The following is a 25,246-nucleotide window of genomic DNA, read 5'->3' on the forward strand; positions in this document are numbered from 1 at the left end:
GCACGCTGTGCCCTCCACGCCACGAGACACCGCTAATTTTTAAATCGCCAACCGTTGACTCGACTTACGAGATGACTAGTGCGGAAACAAAAGGGTTAGTTACGACTAAGCGTCTCTATGTGAAACGTTAAAAAATCGCGGACCTCAGGGGGCGCGAGCTGTTATCTCTTAGATCACAGATGTCGCATGCTCAGGGATGCTAGTCTACTGTCTCGTGCCCTGTATTAGATGCAATTAATGGCGTAATCGTAATTTCTTGGCGGCATTTGAAATGCTTGGAAATTAAAGAATGATTTCTTGATGTAAGATGGAGGTTTTTATAGACTTTTTCGCGCAGAGTGATGTTGCCTTATAATAGAGTGTTTACTATTTAATTATGTATTGTTCTGATGTATATGAACATTAAGTTTTATATTTAATTTCGTCCGTGGGAGAAAATATCATTGTTTCTCTCATTGAGGAATATTCAACATGGTTGTAACATGTCAAAGGACTGACTATAAATTTAAATTTTAACCTCGATTCTGTCGTTCTTTTTGAATTTTAGCAGTAATTTAACCTTAAAAAATGTTTTTTAAATTCCTTTTATTACTCTCAAGATATAACTGCTTCTAAACCTTGAGGTTATTTAAATTCTAAAAAGGCATTGTCATTATATAGTATGCATTTAATTATTTTATTACGTAATTAAGTCAATATATTGATGAAACTATTCTTGAAATATTCTCTATAATAATCAGTGATGACATAACGAAATCAATAAATTCATAATAGAGCAATCATTAATTAACTGTAAATAAATTTTATTAATTTTATCAAATTATTAAATTTAAAAAGTAAGTTTAATTTTTACCTGGACTCATACGTTTCTTTATATGATTTTTTTTAATTAGTCGTAAATAATGTACATAAAAAAATAATACTTAATTATTTCTGATTTAATTAATTATGTTTTTTTTTAAATTGCAGGCAGTATATTTCTTCCTCGTTGGAGAAGAACAATGCGGTGAGTTTTAATTATGTTTCGAAAATTATTTTTTAAAACATGCCTCACGGTTTCACATTGAGTCTATCCCTGAAGAGATTGAATATGAATTTATTCTGAATTTCTAAGTTTTAATGAATTGACCAATATCTATTCTGAAGTTCAGTATATGCAACATAATATAAATCAAGCATTAATTACGATACTATGAAATTAATTAACGTAAAAATAATATAAGCTAGCTTAATGCAATTGATTACTCATGAAATTTAATGAACTAAGACCGTTCCAATAATAAAAGCAGGTTCAGTTTCGAGCATCATAAAGATATTTATATATTCTTAATTCCTGTTGAAACTGTGAGGCACAAGAACGGTATATAAACAAGTGTGCATACGCCACGCATACACGCGTCACGGCCGTGTTTGCATTGCGTGCTGTTATGCCTAATTAGTGACTCGCCCGGTTGCATGCGGAAAATAACTTAATTATTTCTTGGTGTAATTAGCTGATGAACGCGCGCTAAACGTGTCGCCGTGTTTCTCTTTCAACCGTGTCTCAACCTATCCCATTGATTTATGAAAACTTGTATTTTACGTTTACGAATCTCAGATATCAGTCACAGGTACTCAGAAAATGAAAAGCCCAAAATATTTAATTAGTTTTTCATAGTAAGCTGATTTCCACCTACCTTACTTTAATAGATCAGGTTAGAGACTTTCCTTATAATAGAGCAAGACAAAGTAAATTTATTTCAAGGAAAAGTACACTGAGTAAATAAAGCATATAGTAGGGATGAATTGCGATCACTTAACGAGGGTAAAAGGATATCAGTTAACGAGGGATTTCGAATAGTTTCAAATCATCTTGTGTTAAAATATTTGAAACTAGACTAATTATTAACGAGAAATTTGAAGTACAGTAAATTCTCATTATATGTTCATCGTTCGTGACCAGACAGAAGCATAAATCGAACACAGAACAAGCAATTCTTCTCCACCTTGAACTCGACTTGATTGTTCGTGTCAGGTGGAGTCATGTTTCAAGCAGAACTCCCTCCAAATGGTGGGGATGGGAATGAACATGTAACGAACAGTCTGGTGAACATATAACAAGACCTTACTGTACCTCCAGGTTGTCCCGCGTTGAGACACTTAAAAGTCTCTGCTATGATCGTTAATTGTAAGCGATTGTCCGTGCAATTCCGGGACCGCGGTTCCATCTATCACAGCGTTCTTATCTCGCTGCAGAATCGACGCAATCACGTTGCCAGTATGCAACGTCGAGTTTGTGGCAGTCGACAGTGGTCGGGGTCGAACCACTTATCCCCGCGATGCGTGCAGGACTCGAGGCGAGGTCTGTGCCCATTGTCGGGCACGTAGTGCAAGTCACTCGGGCTGAATCTACCCCCCGAAGATGAAAGTGTTCGCGGCGGCCTTTGTGAAAAACGAGAGAAAAGACGATCCCGCGTTTCGCCGGCCGTTCTGTCCTCGCGGATAGCAAAAACGCGCTCCTCCGCCCGTTCTGCCATTAACGCCTTCGCCTCCGCGAGATTTTAATGCCGTCGTTAACGCTCGAGCCTGTACGCTCCGAGAGAAGCACGCGTTTCATAATTTGGCCCTCCAGTGGAGCTCTTCCGTAATAATCGTCATTTTATAGTGCACATTCCTGGATTTTCTTTTGTCTGCCTTTCGGATTGTGTATCTAGGATCGATCTAGAACTTGTTCTGAAAATCTTCGGATACGTGAAATTTTGTGAAATTTGGAAAATTTTTGAGAAATGTTTGGAGATGATAGGAAACTTTAGGAAATCTTCAGGAATCTTGGGAAATCTTAAAAATACCATAAGAATCTTAGGAACTCTTGAAAAATCTTGGCAAATCTTGACAAATCTTGACGAATCTTGACGAATCTTAGAAAACTTTGAGAAATTTTGAGAAATCTTAAAAAATCCTATGAAATCTTGAAAAATTTTATGAAATCTTGAAAAATCTTATGAAATCTTATAAAATTCAATGAAATGTTCAAAAATCCTATGAAATCTTAAAAAATCCAATGAAATCTTTAAAAAAAGCCAATGAAATCTTGAAAAATCCTATGAAATCTTGGGAAATCTTATGAAATCGTATAAAATTCAATGAAATGTTCAAAAATCCTATGAAATCTTAAAAAATCCAATGAAATCTTAAAAAAAATCAAATGAAATCTTGAAAAATCCTATGAAATCTTGGGAAATCATCAGAAGTCTCAAGGAATCTTGACAATAGGCTTAGAATTTTTTATTTTTGGAACTGACAAGAAATTTTCGAAAATCTTGAAAAATCTCGAACGAGCCAAATATTCAAGTAATTAAATTCAATTAGTTAGACTGCTCCTGACAGCAGTATCCTCCAGCTCAATGGTTGCGGTCTCTTCAAGTGACAGGCATTATGCCCGGTTAAGGGTTCACACACAGAGATAGTTCGCGAGCTCTTACACGGGGTCGATAGCCAAATTCGCCACGCTCGGCTGGGTTTTACGGTCGAGCCCTGGGAAAAGGAGGCACAAACACCTCTGGACGTGGATCGACGTAGTCGGACGTTGACGTCAGCTATCGTCAGCGATGGAAACGCTGGTCGCGACACCGAGCCCGCTCGAAATTAATATTAATTATCGAGCGGCTGTTCGCGCACGCGACAGGGTGAAGGAGGAGAGAATGGAGAGAAATGGCGGGCGATCGGAGGGAGGCGCAGATTCGAAGGAAGCAGAACGAGGTCGTCGCTCGTGCGCGTTGCATGAACCTTTTACATGCTGGTGAACTGTTGCGCCCCGAGACGTTCGATTCGTTCCGCTGATTTGCCTCTCGTTACTTTTAGGAGATCGAGTCTAGTACCGCAAACCATTTGTCTTCATCTCGCTCGTCATTTCTTTTCATTTGCCGCACCAACTCGTCGCGAAACAAGGCCCCTCCGTCCCTCTGCTCTATTAGCGGACCGATGCCGTGGATGTTGCACATGCAACGCCCTTATCGTTATTGTAGAACGATGTCCCGTTCACTGAACCCCCTCTGGGGATCGCGCATCAAATCCCGACTCGCTTCATTCCCGCCAATTCTACGTACTGCTGTCGGGGTCACTTCTAGCAATGGAAACTCACGATCCCTTGTGTTTGGTAAAAAATTGTCTCGTCACTGACTTACAACCGAACTGTAACCTCTTCGAGCAAGTCGTATCGAAAGGATTCCACTTATTTCATTTGTCACTGTGCATTTCGTGAAGTAAAGCAGCAAGGAACTATTAGGATTTCCAAAAGCGTAAAAGGATATTTGGTAGTAGATCTAGGTTTCAATCTTCACCCTGAAATCCTGGAAATCCTCGAATCCTTCATCCAAGCTATCCAGGTCACAACTTCCCCTTGCCCACCTCGTACCACCCCACTTATCCATCTTCTACATCACTTTCCTAAATTCATATTACACCATCCACCACTCGAATATCCATTCCGTATGCACGCACCGTACTCGTTACATCATTATTAGCATTGATAGTTGCGTGAATCTCGCGATCCGTGGAACGTAGCTCGGTCGATAGATCCGTGGTCAATGAAGCCGAAGGTTTCCGTTCGCGTCGCTCGCATGCGTGGATTTCTAAATGAAAGAGAGAGCAGCGCGCCAGTGGTTCGTCCTAGATCCTAGAAAAAAGCGGGTCACGTGGACGCGCGGTTTGGCTGCCGACAGGACAACAACGCTCGGCAAGGACGACCGCCGTCGTGGCTGTCCCCTGGCCTAAATCGCCGCGCCGTCTCCGCGGCTCGCCGACCCGCGGCATTCTAATTCACGCCACTGAAAAATGCTAATGTCTCGTCTCTCGTTTCAGCCGACCGTTCATTTCGCTCTGTCTCGTTGAATCGCTTAAGTCGAGACTTTCATGACTTTCATGCCTCGAGTTCCCTCTCCTCTAACGCTCCCGTCTTTGCTGCTGTGGAATCGGCTTATCGAGCTGCTATGCGAACCCAGGCGCTCTAGCTCACCAAGCTCGGCCAGTAATACTTGACCTTTCACTTGATCCGCGATCGTAATTCATGGCTCCTTGCAACAAAGTTTGCACAATGCTCATCGCGATGCAGCCATTTGGCCCAACTTGCCAAGGGGTCAGTGGATTGTCATAGATAAATAATTAGACTATCCTGCGTAGAATCCTGCGACTGAACGACTCCTCAAGTTTATTCTGGAGAACTTTTTCTAAGATTCTCTGCGAAGAAATCCATGATTCAGAAAGTACGTATCCTTGAAGCACGCCGAGGAACCAAGGATCCCCAGGATTGTGACTGTTGGGGTCCTGTGACCAGATTAAAAATTAATAATCATCTAGAATATCAAGTTTCCTCGCTAAAATTAGGGATTTGAGAAGCCTATATATAGGTAGAGGAACTTCTGACGTCGTGCTCCAATTCGGTTCACGGAAGTTCAGTTCCGTCCAGAGTTCCTTGACGGTTAAAGGTGACGTTCAGCGGAACTCGTCCAAGAGCCGCGCCAACTTTGTTCCTCGGAACAGAGGAGTTTAATGATTCGGCGTAAACGCGAATATATGCGCGACAGGTGGATCATCTTGAGCGTACACCCTGTTTCACGAACGGTGGAGGTTAATGGCAGTTGTTCGGCCACGAGCAACCCTGCTCAGAGGTCAGGAGCTCGAGTTTTTTGTGGCCTGGGGTTTTCTTTGGACACTGGCGTGTTGAGGAACGTGGCAAGTCTGAGAGCCTTCCGTGTTCCCCTTTTTATCAGATCCACCCGCTATTTTCCCTGCGAGGAAGTAGGCTAATCGCCAGAATTCGTGGGCCAACGATCACCGTGATCGATAACGCACAGTAGCCTGCGCCACCAAAAACGACGGATACGTCGCTGCCAATAGAACCCTCCGTTTTGAGGTCAACCGTAACACGTTAGCCCATAATTAAAGGCGTTGATTAACGACGATTCGTGTTAAAGAGTAGCATTTCATTCGCCAGCTCGTGAGAAAGCGTCATGAATTTCAGTGGAATAAGCTTTTCACCTTTCTCTTCCCTGTTTTTTCCCCGTGACTCCACCATTCTAGCCCCGTCTGTGCTAAGTGGACTGTTATCTTCGATTCTGCTATTCTACTTCGCTGACATCCTTCGAGATCGATAACCACTCTATTACCAGGAAGACTTGAGCATTTTACAGTGCCACTATGAAAATGATCAGAAACAAATCAACGTATCCTTCAGCGTTGATTAGTCCCCAAATAGAACAGACTCTTCTTAAACTCTTATAAGAGTGCTCCAAAAATAGAATTTCCCACCCTTCGAACTTATGATTCTTCCCTATTGACACTTGAGTCGAGTCAAACAGTAGTGGTTTTTTCCCAAAGCCAGAGTCATCGAATCGTTAGATCGATCCCCAGCAAGTGTTCACTCCCTAGTTCGATGATAGGGATTTCGTCGAATGTGGAAGGTCGAGAGCTGGTCTCCTCGTCAGACATTCGGCAATAGCGGCGTCGACGACGGCACAGTACGCTCGGATTGTTTTCATCTGACGAAAATGGCTCGCCGTGAAAATAGACGACCTCCCCTTGTGTGCGTGCGCGCGTAGAAACGGGGATGATGCAGTTGGCCTGGATAAAGGTCAGTGGCCGACCTAGCCCCCCAGCAGGCCGACCACCAGCTCTGCCGCCCACCGGTATTGATTTTGTTAACCTTCTAGGTTCTAGCCCCCGAGCACTCTCCGCCACCCTCCGCGCCAACCCCTCCGCCAATAACATCTTGCTGGCGTGCCGTTCCAGCTTTTGCAACCTCTATTTTGCTTTATGTCATCCCCTGGTCGATTTTGATTTTGGGGTAGAGTTCGAATTTTAGAGTGTACCTCGATGCACTAGAATACGCAAGTACTCTGACTCCCATCTCCTTTGGAACGTAGTTACCATCGTAAAGGCGTTGCATTGACGAGTTTCTTTCGTGACTGCTACATATCAGGTTGCACCTTTCTTAAGATTTCCTGGGAAAGCAAGTCGTTATGCTAAGTAGATTGATAAGACCGAGGAGCTTTTTCTGTCTGCTTTCCTCTCGGAGACAAATGGAGTCGGAAAGTTGCTCAAACGTAGCCTCCTCGCAATGCACTTATCTATTTATGCCCCCTGTCCCGGTGGAGATCCACTGTCGAGCACAATCACGAGCGCGCAGGGTGTTTCGAGGCGAAGCGATACGAGTCACGTCAGCGTGGAACGTCGCAGAGGGTTTCGCGATAGGATTGAATCGAGAAAACGTGTTCCATCTCGCGTTAGAATATTCCGCTTGGAATCCATGCAAGTGGATTCCTCTGAGTCGACCTAAAATTTACCAGGTCCTTTGCGGCAGGTGTTTTTAAATATCCATGTTCAAGGTGGTTACAGACTTGGATCTGGAAGTAGCTTAGAGGCTTTTAGCTTCTAGGAGTATTGTGCAGTTGGCCAAGACATCCTGGACCTAAATTCATGGTCCAAAAGATCATGCTCCCTGACAGAAGCAAATTGATTACTTTGACATAACTATGATACATTTAGTTCTGATGATCACACGTGTCCAACATGATGGCCCAAGAGCCCAATTGATGATGATGATTTCAGCTAGTCCTAGCACTCTTAACCAAACCTTGGCATCCGCCTGCACTTTCAGCACGAGCCAATATCTCGGATACTTTGTAGTACTGCGGTACCCTAGTCGTAATTTATGATCGCCGTCTGCATTCTTACACCCACTCACGGATTTATTCAGTACGTTCATTAGTGCATTCCTTGGCTTTCCGCTTCGGAAAGAGGGGCTCGTTTCGCGTATCGTGAAACTGTCCTCGGCCCTCGCTGCCTTTGAAGACAGATCGCCTGCGTCTCGGCTCGCCAATTGACGCCTCACGCGGTCACATGTGCCCGCGAGTGTACGCGTCCACGCACACACGCAACCGACAACTAGCGTACAACGCCAGCCCCGCGCAAGCGGAATTCTAATGTCGTGTATCTGTGCCACTGTGCGAATTGAATTGCAATTATACGGTTGATTTACTTGTCATTCAGCTGAGACTCCCCGAGAATTGCATCCACGACATTTGGCGCCACTCCATCTTCGTCGACCGCAACGGTGCTCGCACTGTCCGCCTCTTTGCGAACCGAGATGATCGCTTATTGCAGTAATAATTCTGTGAAACTGTCCTTTTCCGTGTTGTTTATTCCTGAGTGCTAAAGTTTGGAAGGTTCCTATGGCTCAGAAGACGAAATTCCTGGAAATAATGGATCCTTTTCAATTAACGAGGGCGAAGGGTTATCATTTAACGGGGGAGCACAGTAATTGACAATAACTTGCGGAATTTTCTTCAGTAAATGCAGGAAAAGTGTTCCACCTATTTGTCGGTAATCCTGTGATGTTTAAGTCTCATCTGGGAATTACCTAGAGTTGATCAACCTCGCTACGCCCACAGCTCCTAGATCCATTCAGCTAATCTGGGGCAGCGTAGATGAGATTACCAGCGATAAAAGTTGTCCAAGTCACCTTAGCTAGTGTCTCTAGTCTCAGCTAAGGTTTCCGAGTATCAAGTAAATTTGCTTTTTCATCCTCACTTTAGCTTTACAGCAGTCTCTTGGGACTCAGGCCCAAGCAAGGTCCCAAGCACAAGGCGCTGCGAGATTAACAATCATAGGATCGATAATTGATCTCGTCTGGTAGGGATAGTTTCTGCCACTCGTTAATCTTCTCCGAGGCTTGTGTTCCTCACCGTATCATCCTGGCCCGAAAATAATTGCCGCGACGAATTTGCATGCGCGTTTATACGGACCGTGCCGAGCAGCGCGAGAATATCGGCCAACGGCGAGATTTATACCGCGGCACGGGGCCACGTACGCGTACATCGCGTGCTATTGACAGTATTACTATGAATTTGCATATACACATATGCAAATCGCGCGGCGCGAATGTCCTCCTATTGATCGGTCTTGTATCTCGCGGCAGAACGCGCTGCAAGGCGAACGGTAAATACGCTTCCATTAATGCGGTTTATCGAAGAAACACGCCTCAGGGCCGAGGATCGATATCCTTCGTCGTTATTAATCGCGTTAATTAATTCCCTCGCGACTCTATACCCATTCCTTTGTTAACTCTCGCTGGTCGAATGATGCTGCCAGCTGCAGGACTTTTTTGTCCACTTTAAAGCTCTAACTATAACCCTCAAATCCTTAGTTTCCAATTTCTCAACCCCAAATGGTGCATGAAATTACTGTATTTCTTAAATAATAATTTTGAATCTGTACTACTAAATGCCACGCAAAAGCACAATGTTGACGAATTAAAGGCTGACCCGAATTCACTCTACTCTACTGTGACCCAGTTCAGAGTTGTAGGGAAGGGAGGAGGTCAGAGTTCGCGGAAGACATCGGTGGTAGGTCCGCGAGATTTGTCCCCGTTTTTTTTTTTCCTCCTGCCTTGTGACTCGCTCCACGAGGCGGTTAAAAAGAGCGGCAGGAGCAGAAAGAAAGGTCATTGTCGGAGAACGGAGACATTTCCATCGGTAATCGAGCGGTCAGGGCCGAACAATGGGTCTCCGACTGTCCAACCCTTGCCAGAGAGTGGGTAAAATGGAAAGTCAGAATTACGCTCACGTGTGCACCGCTTTAAAGGTTATTTTTGAACGCTGCCGGAAGTTGCCGTGGGAGGGGCGAAACAGCGTTAGAGCGATTACTTTCAAAGTAGATCAATGCCAGCGGTGGAAACGGCAGTAAAAGTATACATATTCAAGAGTAGCATGGAGATTAGCGCAGAGTTCCCTGAAAAGGACTTTTTTCATGGGAGAAAAATTGATACGCAGAGGGAGGAATGGTGTGAATGACAGAATTTCAATCTCCTGAATGAACAGTGATGTTGCATGGTATTAACACAGTGACTGTTTATTAGCCACCCATTTCCATTAGAAGTAAAGACAAATTATAGCAACAGAGCTTGGTAACTGGTCGTTTGATGAGACTAAACAGAAATAGGATCGTTTGGCACTAAGGATGCTTCCAATTGGAATTATACTCCACTTTGGAATTATAGTATTCAGAATTATGATCTTACGGAGTTGGAGAGTTATGAGAGTTAAAACAAGTATCGAGATATTACTGTATTTTAAGTTTACAGGTATGTTGGTGAATTCTCAGGGCCTTGAAATGAGCAGCCACTTTCACAGTGAATTACCATTTTTTGGAGTGGAATATTAGCTAGGTTTACTGAGTAGAAGCGACGGTAAATGTTAGCGCGAAGGTAACCACGACAAATGGACAATTAACGAAGCAACGCCACTCGGTAATGAGCCTCCTGTTCCTTAGAGCAATACCGTGTTGCGGCAAGCATTCTGTGGTTTATTGTCGTGTCAGTTATGAGTTATAGAGTTGTCGAACAGGGAATGAATGGGTCCTTTGATAATAACGTGGATATCGTGATTATAAATATTCATTTGCGGTATCTCTCGCAGAATGAATGGGTTTACGTAACACGTTCGTCGATAGTCAACCTCTGATGGAATCGCCAAGTATATCTGATTCCTAGAGACGTTTTCAGAACGTCTGAACGGAGCTGTTGAACGGTCACGTGGTATTTCCTATTATAATTGTTTCTGGTCACCGACATCACATATTCGACATAAATTAACTTCAATTATCGAACAGTCGCCGCTGACTGCATGATGAACGCATGTTCACTTCGATAAACGCGTATCCTTTCCTCCGCGATCGTTAGCAATGTTACACACGGCGAACTGCTTGCTGCACACTCGTTTAACCTTATGAACGCGAGCGAGCGCACGGTCATTTTCCACTTAGAACGTCTTGCGTCGTCGTTGAAACGAGAATGAAACGTGGTGTGACCCAGTTATTGTCCCACGGCGATTTTCGAGTTCTGGATACCGCCCATTGGCGTAACATTGTCTTCTCTGTTGCTTTTACTAGACTTAACTGAACTACTTTTTTTTCCTGTAGAACAAGGGGACCTCTTGATTGATCTTGAGGTTTAGGTGGGATTCTCGAGGTCAGTCCCAGGGTACTTGACTTCCTAAAAAAAGAAAAGGGCCTTTAGTACCCGCCCCATCCTACCCATTTCTCTAGCCCCGCCTCCGCCCACAAGATTTCGCCCAGATTCTCTCTAGACCCCGCCCCTTTGTCACCCCACTCCCTTCCCCTATCCAGTAATCGAGCAGGCCCTTACCCAGGCCCCGCCCCTAGTCCCATTTCTCCCCTATGCACCAACCAATACCCGCCCATAGATCCCTACCCCTACACCCCACTACCTTAAGCCCAGCCCTTTCCCCACCCAGTTCCCCGCCCATAATCCCGCCCAAGCTCCACCCCTTTCCTACGCCCCTCCCATATACTAAAAACTCTGGTCCTCCAAATTATTTCCAGCAGCTAAATACGCGAAAAACAATCACGGGAGTGTAATACATAAAAGTATATGAAAAAGACCTAACCGAGATCTAGCTTAGGCCTAGTTCAGATCAATTCAATAAAGTGTCTCCCACTTTCTATAATCTCACAGCTTGTTAACATCAAGTAAACACCTTCCATTTCTTACGACTCATGAGACTCGAGAGACTCATCCTCTCGTAAAGAGGCGACTGCTTTCGACAAACGTCGAACCTGCTTAATTAGCCGTGCGATCCTCGCGTATTCTTTCGTGGAAACCTGAAGCCGCTAATAACCTCTGTGACGAGTCCCAGTCGTATTTTGGATCGAGCGTTAACGGCACATCGGGTCAACGTTCACGCTCAGCGATTCCTCGAAAAAGAGGACGGATTTTCGGGTGGTGCGTTAGTGGTACAATGGCTGGTCGGAGATTAGAGGATGTGAGAATGGAGAGTGATAGCCGCGGGCACTGCTCAGCCAACGGGCCTATCCCGGCGCAAGACATTCCTGAGGTTTGACGTTGACTCTAATAGAAAAACTGGGCATCTGCCAGGGGCGTAGCAGCAGTCGTCGCGGGAATAACAATACGGTGAACGCGAGCACGCGTGGCGACGAGCTTCTGCCCATTCTTTTTTCCCCCTCTCTCGCCTCTAATCGGCGACCTCCGTTCGGGGAAGCCCTGATCGCTCGGTTGTGGATTAGCTGCGACTAGGCGCGAAAGTTTTACCGCGATCCGGCTTCCAATAGAAAAAATCGAATTTGTGTGGATGGAACGACAGCCAAGGCGATAAACGTTTTAAACGCAATCCTATTCTGGCCTGGACCTCAACAAATGTCTCGAAATGTGATTTGAAAAAATTGATGACTTAAGGACGAGAGGCTTAAATACCAGAGGCCCAGAGTCTAGGAACATAAATATCAGAGACTTAGGGTTTAGAGACATAAAGTTCAAATTCCCTACGCGGTGGCAGATCAACTAGTTTCCATTCCAATCATCACCTCATTTGGTCACTTCGCTCCAACCAATCCAGCCATCGACTAGGGCTCGAATCCTATTTCCCTAAGTCCAATATTCCAAACGGTCGCTCCAAAATAGCCAGCAGCGAAAACGATTCCAATTATAGTTCCAGTTTCACGACTATCGAAAACCGTTAAAAACGACAGCACAAAAGATCCTTCTCGGAGCAAACCGTGCTCCAAACTGGGGCAATAAAGCTGGGATCAGCGAGCATTCCGCAGTTCTTCCGACTCTTCGGGCCGACGGAACTTTCCGAGCTAATATCTTGCCCACGACCACAGCTGGCTACTGCCTACAATATCAATCTCCATTTCCGCCAATTTGCTCGTGCTAACGCGCATGGAGTCGCAGGAATACCCAGGGTGCAGTCTGGTTCGCTGGAACTCGACTTTTCACGATGGGATCGGGGCGCAGGGCTAGACGTTGATCGATCGATCAATCGTTCATTCCTTCGTCGATCGTGCGAGAGAGGGGCAAGAAAGGAGCGTAATTGGGCACTTGCCAGGGGCGTACGTGGAACTGGGGTCAGAATATCAATGGCACCTTTGGAATTCCATAAAATAGAAACTGAGCAGGATATCAATTGGAAACTCTTCAGTTTTCCTCGCAGTCGTTTCATGACACTCTGATGTTTTTTTGTCCTGTGTTACCTACCCTGGTAAAGAGATGGTCGCGCGAGTAGTTGCGTTCTCGCGCAACCACGTAAGGCGTATCGGGCGCGAGGCCACCGGTGCATTGTCATCTTCCCACACGCGATACACGACACGAACCAGCAAGGAAAAGTTTGGAGTTTTTCAACAACAAAAAAATTGTGCCACTTTCTATGAAAAATCTAATTTGTTCGAAAAAGTAGAAAAGGGGTTCTAATTTCAGAAATTCATATAATGGGTAACGAATTAAACATCACTACAGTCTTGAGTGACTCACAAGATTCACGTGGAACGAATGAAAACCGGATTTTCCTTCTAGAAATCTTCGAGGAGGCGATCTCCTTCGCTAGCCTACCAGCTCTGTCCATTTCGTTTAATTTTAAAAAGTGAAGCAATCTCTTAGAATACAAAATACATGAGAAAGCCTGTTCCTTGCTTTCGTGCCACATCGGAAGGATTAAATCACTGATTTGTATAGCAAAAAGGAGTCAGCTATGAGATACTTCTTTTTGAAAAATTTATTAAAAATGTTATTAATTTCTGCCACTAACCGAGAGACGCGTCAGGCCCAGAATCGATCGGCTTTCTGTTCCTCCGTCGTTTTGCACTGCTGCCAACACGACAGGTTTCCCCCACTATTCTTCCCTTCGTCTAGGAAAGACGAAAAGGCGGGGCCGTGGATCGGTTTCGGATTCTAGATTTATTTTCCTGGAACTGGTCTCGCACGGCTTCCGAACGTGGGAAGCTTTTTTCCTCCTTCTGTCTTCAAGATTAACGGGACCAGAGTGGAGACGGTAGCCCTGTTAATTGGTATTTGCTTAACCAAGGAGCTAGAGCGTCGCTTAGTGTTAAGAAAGTTGAAAACGCTGTTTCCTGCGAAGTGCTGTCTGTAGGATTACTTTTGGCAATTATAGTGGGGGTGGATGCAATTCGCTTCGTGAAGATACTGGGAACTTCTCTCTTGAACCTTTGACCCTTTGTTCCAAGGACCTTTTTAGACTTCCATTATAGGCTCACAGGCCAGCCCACTTGAGTTCGTACATAGAGCTGATGGGTGTTTCCTGGGAATAGTTCATCAAAAGAGATTTTGTGCCCTTTCTAGACTCTATTTTAATATAGGGTATAACCTAAATCCGAAAGAGTCTAAAAAGGGTACATGCTTCCTAATTCCCAATAACGCAACACTTGCATCTATACCCGGAATCTAATGCGTACCCAGGCCTGTGACTCATTGTCAGAAGTGGAGGAAGGAACACAGGGTTAGTTGATATTCCATCAACCACCTCCGCAGCAAACAGCTCCCCACGAATCCTCACCATCGCAATGTCCCTCCCTTCGGCGCAAAGTAGCACATACATACAGCTCGACACCCACTCGAGCGTTCATCGATCCGAAACAGGACCACCAGCGAGTTCGCAGTTATTTCCTCCCTCGAGGAAGGCGAAGCGGAGAATGGCGTCGCAGGGTGTCGTTAGAACGGGAAAATGTGTGGAGACCGGCAGCAAGAGATGTCGAAGAAGGCGAAGGGTCGCGAAGTGCGTTCTTCGAGGAACGTGTAGCCGCGAGTCAAGTAACGCGATTCGACTTGCGATGAAGCAGGGGCCAGAGAAGACGAAGAAGACGAAGAAGACGAAGAGGAAGAAGGAGACTGAGGGGGGGAAGATGAAGAGAGAAGCGACGGGGGCGGAGGAGAGGTTCACAATAGCTCAACTCTGGAATGAGGAAGTCTCGCGCGGGACGACACCGCGGGAATACTAAAGTCTGGGTTACTAATAGTTGCTTACTCGACGCGTACTCCAGCCTCATAAGCTCGGCCGAGGCGGAGCTCTTCCAGGGATCCGTATTTGTGGGACTTTGTATCGGCGCCATTTGTCCGTAGTACCAAAGGGGTCCTCGCTGTCTTATTTCGTGCTCCTCTCTGACCCGTCGTGGCTGGTGATTTGCGATTCGCTTCTGGGAACGAATCGGGACTTGGGACTGGGTCAAGAATTAGTCGAGTTAGATTTTACGATCTGCTGTTCCCCTTGATGCAAACTTCACTTCGAGCACTTCTAATTCATTTTCGTCACAAGTTTTGCAATGTAATAGTTGGAAGCAATTTTGGTTCCTCTTTTTTGCCTCTGACGGACATACAGGTTTCAGCTTCTGTAACTGTTTTTTGGCGACGGGCTATATCTGCGCCTTTGATCCTGGTCAATAATACTACGCTCTCTTTTTTCCTTCGTTGAAATTCTAGCTTTATGGACTCTCTGACGCCAACTCGGTTCCCCGTCTTCTGTTTTACTACGTAGTTAACACAGTGTCTCTATTCACCGTCGTGACGAAAAAATGACTCGCAGGTTGCGAGCAAATCCGTGTGAAGTATCCCGTTAATCTGGCGAGTGATGACACGCTGGCGTGTCGTACAGGGTATTCTCGAGTCGAACGATTAGACTTCCTCAGTAATTCCAGGTACAATAGGGTTCTTCATATTTTTACATAAGTTGCCTATTTTTAGGACACTATGTATACCTCGTGTATTTCATCTCTGGATTTTGAAAGTGGAATTTCATCTTCAGACTTTGATCAGGGACAAAATCTTTCTCTTTGTGATTTATTCCTCAGGTTCTCCAACTTTCCTCGAGACCATTTCGCAAGATTCCGAAAACGGAATCAGGTCGCTATATTTAGAGGAGGGTTTTTGTATTGTGCATTTGGTTTTCGTAGCCACGCCTGCAATCGAGGAAGTCGTAGTCTAATGTGGCAACATTGGAATGCAAATAATGTTCCCAATATCAATTTTGGGCCATGTTTGTGGGCGATCGACATTTTTATGAGCGCGTGAAATACTGTTGGCGGAAAAAAGGAAAATACTGGCAATATTGCGTTGCGTATATCATGTTCGATACAAAGCAATTTGCGCAATCTCCGTGGCACAGTCGCTGAATATCGTTTCTGTTTTTCGCTTTCTGCCGAGGATAGGTCGATGATAATACGAAAGTACGCGAGAACGTTGGCGATGGAGCATTAAGTTTCCTTACGCGAACCAGGTTAACGATAACGTGATTCAGTGGTGGATGTTGGGAACCATTGGTTGTAAGTGTCCCGCGGATGATAATCAGAGGTACTTCCAAGGAATGCTGAGTACCAAAACGAGTATAGATCGTTGGTACAGTTGGGAACTGGTAAGGTTTGACCTAGTCGAAATTTGTAGAAGACTGTCGTGTATTTGCTAACTCATCTACCCCAACTTGGGATACCTATTCCTCTGCTAGACCACTGAAGTTGATCGCAATTATAGCGATCGTTGTGGTCATCCTCAAAAATAGCCCGAAGTGGAAAGAAAACTCGAAGACCTCGAACTGCAGCTGGTCCAAAACACTCGTCCAGCATTGTCTGGCCAATAAATCCCGAAGCGTCGTCAGTCTCAGGGCTGCACCGCGAACGTGCCGAGGCCAAACCATTAAATCGTTTATATCAATCGTCGACGATTGGCTTTCTTTCGTCTCCCAACTTACTTTCCCATTCCCGGGTCAGTACTGCGACGGGTTCACGCAGCGCTCGCAAGGGAGAGGTCAGAGCAAACAGGTGAATCAGCCTCGTAAGAGATCCGCCCTTGGCCCTCGTCCGTCAGGACGAATCGCTTCATTACATCGATTGTGTTTCAATCTGGGCTGCTAATACGACAAACCCGAGCCAGACGTGCCTCGACAAGCGTGTCGTCCACTCTAGCTGCTCGCGCTGACCTACATGTCCGTCCAAAATAATCTGACACTGCCGGCAAGACCTTAACCGCGACCCCTGCTGGAGCCAGATCGAAGAATAAACCTTGCTGCGCGGGCCTCGATGCGCTTGCAATCGCCTGGACGAGCCCCTTTGTGTCTGGCATTCTGTTAAAACGCGCAAGGTGTTGTTCCACTATGATGCAATTCTCTAGTACGTGCTATTACTCTCCTCGCGTGTCGCTGCGCTGGTGCTTCTAGGGAAACACTTCCTGGGTCTTTGTCTCGAAACGTGGACATCGCTATTCCACCTTTTATGACACTCTGGCGTCTCGGGATAAAGACCCTCCTGCATGTAAAACTTACTTTCTTTTGTGATTAGTCTGCAGGAGGGAATTTTACGAGACTTCGGTGCATGTCGAAGCACAGTGCAACGATCAAAATTTAGATGCAGCATGTTCTAGATGGGAGGGTTCAAGTGTGTTCCAAGGACGCCTCGGTGCATGGAATTAAGAGCGCTGAGGCGCGTGATTGGGCCGCTTAAAAAGCAGTGACCTACACGGACGTCCAAAATGATCTGACACTGCAGGCCAGACCTTAACCGTGACCTCTGCTGGAGCAGCTCGAAGGGCAAACCTCGTCGTGAGATTTAAAACCAATTGACCAGCAGCATCGCCGGGCGAACAGCTATTTGGTACGTGCATACTCGCCCGCCTAATTGTGCCTAATAGCGTGACATATGCCAACTTTCGGGTCTGCATCACTTTAAATGGCGAGCGACCGCTTCCGAGAAGTTTCCTTCCAAGATACACTCGCTAGCTAAATCGGGCTAGGCTTTTATCGAGCGTATATCGAGACACGAATGAGGACATCGTCTCTCCACGTTTTTCCTAGTTCAACGCACTTTTATGTTAATAATCGAGCCTGCAATCGTATCGCGAATTGCGTAAGCTATTCATCAGCGGAACGAAAGTAAGCATTAATATCGAAAAATGCTGTATTTAGAACAAGTATGTACCACGCCTATCAGCGCACTTATGCGACACTTTCAACGCTGGCGTTCTGCACCTGCTGGCTGATTCCTTAATCCTGAAATTTGCTTGGGTTATTTTTCCGCGTACTTTACTTACCTAGTTCAAATTTCATTAGGACTTAACCCTCAGATATTGTAGTTCCTAACCTAGACCAGCTTTCGTAAAAGTATTTCGAAATCTCTATAATAAATTTCTGAAGAAGTTGGAGTGTACCTGTTCATGAGATCCTAGCTCAAATGTTCTTTCTTCGTCTGTACTGTAATATACCCGGTGTATAACCATCTACCTATTCGATATTCAATGACGCGATACAAGTATCGATTCCTCGAAGTTCGGCAAGCCAGTCAAAGGAGGAACATCGACGGGTGTGGCCAAGGAGTGCGTACATCGATCGGCACTTTAACCTCGACGAAAGCACGCGTTTCCACGCGGCAAAGAAGGTATCCCTGCTGGTACCGTTCGCAACAGGATCTTCAGAGTTCCTCCCTCTTTCATGAGGGTCTTCGAGTACTACCCTTTTCTCACCTTGCGACACACCTGCTCTCATTACACGCACCGTAAGCCTAGGATCACGTGTCGCCCCGACGGGTCTTGCTTTCTTTCAGTGTTTCTCTTCGAAGCGTCCCCTCTGTTCCCGACTCCGTCTCGGAGCAGACAGATAAAGATCTTCGCTCTGGGAGTCCCATTTGTATCAATTAGCAAATCAGTTACCGGGATGTTTATGGCTATCAAGTTTCACGGGGTTGTGCAATTATTTTTTGCCGGCTTATGGACAATCCCGTTGACCGATGTCCAAGCGCCTCGGCGTCAACGACAACTCAGCCGTGCCGTTTTTTACTGGACCGCGGGATACATGAATATGCAGATTGAAATTTGTCCCGTTGCGCTGGATCTACGATGACTATATTAGACATTTCCTTGGGACATAAAGTTACTGGTGCTGTCTAAACGAGTCTCCAGACATCCCTAGACTCTAGAGCTTGGAGTCCTAACCTAATTTAGGTCTAACCAAGCTCCACACTTTGGACTCTCGAGTTTAGGCCAGAGCTGGAGGCAGATATTGAGCTCCCTGGTCGAAAGCAGACGCAAGGCTGCAAAGGGTGAGCCTGAAAGGACTGGTCCAGGGCTCGGGGGGTCAGGAAACGTGGTGGCCTGGCGGAGTCTGGGCTCGCAGGTGGTAGGACAAGGGCGTAGTAGCGTTTAGCGTGGCAGTAGAGCAACGCTGCGAAGGAGGCGTACACAGAACGTGCACACGGGAGACGGAAGGAGAGGATGGGAGCAGGGGGCGAGCAAAGGAGAGCAACAACAGCGAGGTCGTCGAAATTAATGCGGGGAATCCACTGAACGGGATGGATCGGGTTGCCCGTCGTGGCTCGTTTTGAGTTTTTTAGTTCTCGAATTTAATCCAAGAATAGGGGAGAATGGGGGACATTGAAAGCGGTGAATCTCGTCTAGACGGTCGGTGACGTCACGAGACAAGGTCGACTGTCGCTCTACGGCGCAGCGCAGCTTTTCTATATACACACGTACGGCAGCCTCTATAGCCGTCCTCCTCGTCGCGTTTCTTCGTCTAGGCCCGTCTCGCCCCCTAGCCCCGGCTTCTTTTCGATCCTTCTTTTAGTCTTGTTTGCTCCCTTGCTGCTCTTCCTAGGGACTCGAGCCAGAAGGGTGGCGCAGCCACGCACATCCTTCCCCAGGATCCTCTTCCAGCGGCTGGACCAGTTGGGCTAGAAGTCGTCTAGATCCTGTTCCTCGGGAAACACGGTGATCGATGCGCTCTGTTGGGGACCCCGCCAAACGCTCTAAACGACCTCCAAAGCTGACGGGATTTGTCTGGCTCTTGACTTGCCTGCACGTACCGCTCCATTTTCATCCCGTGGAGGGTAATTCCAGGAGATTACAGTTGGAACAAAATCAACTAGCCATTCAAATCTTCCTCTCCCATTCTTGCAGCGTTCCCGGTTTCAACCCAAACAGTGGAGCGAAAAGATTAGAGATAAAGACGGCGGAGAGAGTCCTTCGATGACCTTCAGCGGTCAGTTGACGCTGTTCCAACTCCGCCCAACGATGTCTTTAGTTGGTCCTTAAGACCATAGAGCTGGTTTCGAATGTCCTAAATATCATCCGCCTTTTTTTGCGGCATTTTCGACCGCCCTTCCCATGTCATGTCATAGGTTAAGGTTACCAGCTTGCCATCCGGGATAAAAATACTCAGGCAAGCGATTAAAATTCCATCCAAAATCTTCGGCGAGACGCATTCAGTTCCACGCGTTTTCTGTCACCCGACAAGGGCGAGCTTATCTCCTTTGGAAATCGGTTACTCCACTTTAGTCAAGATGGACGACGCTAGCTGACGTGCAGGCCGCGGCTTTCGTCGGCTGAAGGCGAATAATATCTGAATTCCTTATGTTGAGGCATAGCCAATCGGGTTCATCAATAATTCAGCGAGCTCGGCCGACCGAGAAATTCGAAAACAAGGCGAAAACAGTTGGACTATCCACCTACAGGCCTTGCCACGAGTAAGTCTTTAATGATTTTAAACATCTATGTGCTAACTTTGACGGTGTCCTAACTTGGACTTCTTGGGTAATTAATGCAGGACTTGATTTTTCATTTTTATTATTTTTATCTTAACTTTACACGAACTTCTGAGGTTATTCCTTTCTTGCTTTCCAGTTGGCTGCATTTTTTTTTACTTCTAGTAGTCTGTCTAATTCAATCCCTGTCTTGAACTAACTTACAGGCGTTAACCTAAGTGTTATTTGGGTCTTCCAGCACGTTACCTAACTGCTTATCGGCATACTATTGAATTTCGATTTTTCCTCGTGATCGACAACGCTGATTTCATCGGCCGATATCATGAAAAATAAGAGAATTGACAGTGGGCTGCGTGTCGAAATGGGGTCGATCGAATTTGCCTATTCAATCTCTTGTCGTCGGCGTTTGCGAAATAGCAAGATCGTCCGATCGCTCGCTGTGGAACTTTCATACATTTAAATGCAGCCGGACAGGATGCGCATTTCAATGTCGAATTAAGGTTAAATTCTAAGCGGCGTGAACGATCGCCAACGCGCTCCTCGAAGGAGCGGGGGATAGATTTGCAGAAAGAACGATTCTGATTCTCGGCTAATTCCACGCGACATCCCCTGAATATCCAGAAACTCTTTTGCGATTCGTTGAGCCAGTCGGCATAGAAACGACAGGAAATGGGTGTTCCACGGGTCATCGGTTAGAGGGGAAGCTTTGGGCGCAGGACAGCGAAGGGTTAGGCCACGAACAGTTTAAGTCTTTCGGTGCTCGAGCACCGAATGAAGGGTAGAGATTCCACTCGAGTTTCGACAATACAGAGTGGCAAGCTGGCTAATTTACTAATTCAGGCATAATTGCCTTCTCGGAAGGGACAAACGAAACGTATTGAGTCAGGGTCACTGACGCATCCTGCGTGTGTGGTAAGGTCCCAGTAATAAGGACGATTTCGGAGGACATCCTGCGTCCACCTGGGAACACATTAATCCTTCCTGAATCTACTAACAGAAATCTACAATAGAGTCCCAGGATAGTTACCAATTCTTCTCCAAGACATGGACTCCTAGAGCAATATTGCCATGTCACAATCAGACTAGGCGAATTGATGCTGATGAGGAAAGTTCACAGCGATCCACTCGATGCTCCTCAAACGGATCGGATCATGATCTCTGCTGGGCTGTCATACCCCTCTCTCTCTCGGCTTGACCGATCAGCTTCGTTTGCTCTTCGATGAATAAGTTAATCGGGTTAATCCATATGTGCCATTAAACGTTACGCAGGCTTAATCACTTCCGCGTAGAGGGGTCAGTGCTCTTCCTCGTTCCACGGCTGGGGCCAACCGCTCCATTGTAGCCTCGCAAGATTACACGGATGAAATACGTTTCATAAATTTTGTCTGCGCGCGGGAGCGTGAGACCGCGCTCCTCCGCACGTTAGATTGGATCTAATTTTCCAATAGACCAATGGCGTGTCGTGTTCGCGCCGGTATTCGTCACTCGCGCTGCCTCACTCTCTGTCAGTCTCCGAAAGATCCTATCGGTGGCCTGCTGGTGATTTACGACCGCTAATTCTTGGCGTTTGATTAACCTTCCCGCGATCAGTCTCAGGTTTGGTCCTGCAGCTAATCGCATTCGCAAACGATGGCTATCGATCCTCAGTTGATGAGCAGCTGTTTGCTCAATGGATTAGGCTGACCCTAGAGCCTCAATGATGTCCCACATTAACACCTCAGGTCCAAGGAGGAATATTGTTAACAGACACTCGGTGTACGCGAGTACCCTTTTCTAGGCTGAACAGTTCCTTCGTCAGGCACCCATCATTCCAATCAGCCAGAGTATATCGACGCGATGGACGCATTGTGATCGTCAAAGGGGCAGACTAGAGGCGTGAAATGTATTTGCATTGATATCTGGGCCACAGTGTCTCGTTTCCCAATGAAGCTGCTGGGTCCGCCGATCCGGCTGATGACGATTCATCGTCATTGCTCCTTGGTTCAACGCACTTGCCCGCGCAAGCAGTGCGATCTCAGGCGGATAGAAGCCTGCATAGAGACCACCATATGACGGGATAGATTCTACCCGAAACACTCTGTCGCGAATCACGCGGTGGCGACGATAAACGAGTTCGTTTGAATCCTTGATGCGGTGACGTAAGCGCGGCTGCTGTGGCTATCGCAGATAAGAATCTGAAGCTCGTTATCGGAACATTTGTACACGGCTGTATTTCGAGCTGCAACTTGATAGAGGAAGAAAGCCAACACTACCCTTTCGGCTGTGGTGCACTTCCGGCAGCTTCCAGCGCGCGAACACGCGGTTTCGTGTTCCTCCGGGTGTCACCGATTAAACGACCCCGCTTATCGGCGAATGGAACGGTGAGAGAGTATTCACCACCTTTTTATCAATCAGAATTTTTTCCTGCAGCAAAGGTCGAACGAGAGCGGAATTATCGTCGGCTCTTATCACATTCCTTTTTTAAGCGACGCCAGCGAGGAGTGCTACTCGGATGACCGACTAAATTATCGGCAATCGGTCGAATTGGAGTATTGCAACGACGATAAGCACGCGTTACGTTGTGAAACACACGCGTTCGACGTGTTGCAAAACAACAGAAATCATCCGTGCAGGAGATAGCCGACGGCGATAGCCAAGCGTTAGGGAGTCCAAAGTATTTTCGCGAGCGTAAAAATAGTGTGCGCGCGCGATCGCAAGCGTTTCAATGACCGAGGGGTGATGGGTCATTTGATGCACAGACATAATTGCCTCTGTCGCGTGTGCTTAATGGTTTCCAAGGTTGGTCCAATGAGCGCTCGTCTAGGTCTACGATATCGCTTCTATCGATAAACAGATTAATTGCTCGCGATGCGTGCTCGGACGATCTAAATAGGGGGCACCGTAGACTCGCCCTTGCGATGGGGATTGTGCCACCATCGTTGCCAGACGATACTAATAGTTCAGGGAACGAACCATCTACTTGTGCGTTTTGGTGTGCATAAGCAACTCGATATTCCATCAAACCATCTCAACAGTCCTTATCTTTGTCCATGAGTTTTTTAATTTTGGACATCGTACCTATGTGGTAGCCCTTCAGATTAGGGAACTTCCTTCTTCACTGATAGCGGGCAGTCGCAGCTGTGGGGTTTTTAAAACACTCGCAGTGGACCAAGAGGGGGGCACAGGAAAAATTGTGAACCTTCGACGAGCCCAATGAAGGCAAGTGACCAACGAGATGGAGAACTGTTGCAGCCCGCTCGGTGCAATATGTGGGCCAGACAACAATAATTGTTCAACGTTTCCTGGTATATTATACTGCGTGTAATTGATACAGAGGAGCCGCCGTTAATTCCCCCGCTGCCACTGTGCTATCTTTAGTGTGGACTCTGTCTTGGTCCCCTTTGAATATATTTTCCAGAATATCACTCGGCTTAACCCAGACCTAAGTCTAACCTGGACTTAGGGAAACGTAACGTGGACTCCAAGTGGCCTAGTGAGTCCAATCTAAACTTAACTTAGATCTAGTTTCACCTTCGCAAACCTAATTGGGTCTAAACTTAAGGTAACCCACATAATCCCAAAAACTGGCTCCTTCGACAGTCCAAACTCCTCCATCTGCGATCAACTAATCGAAGTCCTAACCGCAGCAAGGATCTCAACGCAGAACACACTTCTGGCCCTTTCACTCGTCGAAGAACGCGGCTACCCTTCCCACAAATGTATCGATTCGTGTAGAAGGTATCAAGGTCAGGCGTTATCCTGACGAAGGTCAATCTCCATTCGCCGCGGAATGCGGGGCAGCCCTTTCATTTATGTTAATCGGATTCACGTGCAGGCTACCATTAAAAGCGTGGCCCGCCTTCCTCGAAGACCTAAATATTTGGAATTTTTCAGCGGCGCGCTGTAATCGGCCGCGATCGCACGTGTCTAGTCAGGTGACTCGCGCTCGGCCATTCGTCCTCGTCGAACCGTGAACGCCGTCCAAGGGACAGTGCTAGGAAACGGTAGATTTTCGGACGGGGGAGGTAAACCACAACCCAGCGCTGCGCTTAGCGATGTGGTCGCGCGATTAGGATCCACGCCTTGCCCCAAGTCTATAGGAGATTCCGACGACGGCGTTCGCGTAACGGTACCGTCGGCTTCTTGCGCGACGTGTCGCGTCGCGACGCGCACCTACCGCTGAAGCGAGCTGGCACACACCCGTGTCGACGGAAGACGAGCATACGCGCTCTGTGTTACGTCGACGCGTTGCTGGCGTTACGTGCACCAGGATGCACGTATGCGTGTACGAGCGCATTTTGCCGCGGCTGCGAGCTGAATGCCAATCGGCACGCGAGCCGTCCACGACACAGACGAGGGCATCATAAAGTTATGGCGGTTTCATTGCGAATATTTCGTTTCGTCTCTGTGTCGTATTTATCGCAGGTGGCTCTGGGAATGAAAGTCTTGAATGAAGGAGGCATTGTGACATACCTTAATGTCGGCGAGAATTGTCTCCTTAGTGAGTAGAATCATCGTACCAGTGCGAGGAACGTCTTTTTCGAGAGTGAAGAATTCTGTGTACTAAAAGCTTTGATCCGCGTGGTTTATAATGAACCCATTCATACTTTGCCGAGCTCTCGTCTTGGATACTGCGAATGCATGATATTCTCTGCAAGAAATTATGTGCATGGTGCTGGGAGATTCACGCTACTCGTAATTATTTGCAGTGTGTTTGTTGGAAATTTGAAACCCTGGAAGAGATTCGAATCGTTCCTTTATACCAGATAGACTGATGAGTCATGAATGGTCTCCAAACGTTGGACGATACGTCCTATAGGTATCGGGAAGATAATGCGCTTAGACTGTAGATCTGATTTGCTTGATTAGAATCTCAGGTACTCGTATCGTGTTAAAGACTCTTATTCACATGTGACGTTCGTGGAACTTTCAGTCTCATTGGTACTGATAG

At 46.5% G+C, this 25,246-nt stretch overlaps 1 protein-coding gene across 1 annotated transcript in view; it reads left to right on the top strand.

The window, feature by feature from the left end:
• Oatp74d (Organic anion transporting polypeptide 74D) overlaps nucleotides 1-25,246 on the top strand; it is a 71,885-nt gene that overhangs the window by 1,292 nt on the left and 45,347 nt on the right. Inside the window, exon 2 of the mRNA XM_076381857.1 lies at nucleotides 970-1,006. The gene's annotated coding sequence lies outside the window, so the exon portion shown is untranslated. The remainder of the gene's footprint in view (nucleotides 1-969; nucleotides 1,007-25,246) is intronic.

The sequence above is a fragment of the Calliopsis andreniformis genome, chromosome 7 (assembly GCF_051401765.1).
Source record: "Calliopsis andreniformis isolate RMS-2024a chromosome 7, iyCalAndr_principal, whole genome shotgun sequence".
In the NCBI taxonomy this organism is placed as follows: domain Eukaryota; kingdom Metazoa; phylum Arthropoda; class Insecta; order Hymenoptera; family Andrenidae; genus Calliopsis; species Calliopsis andreniformis.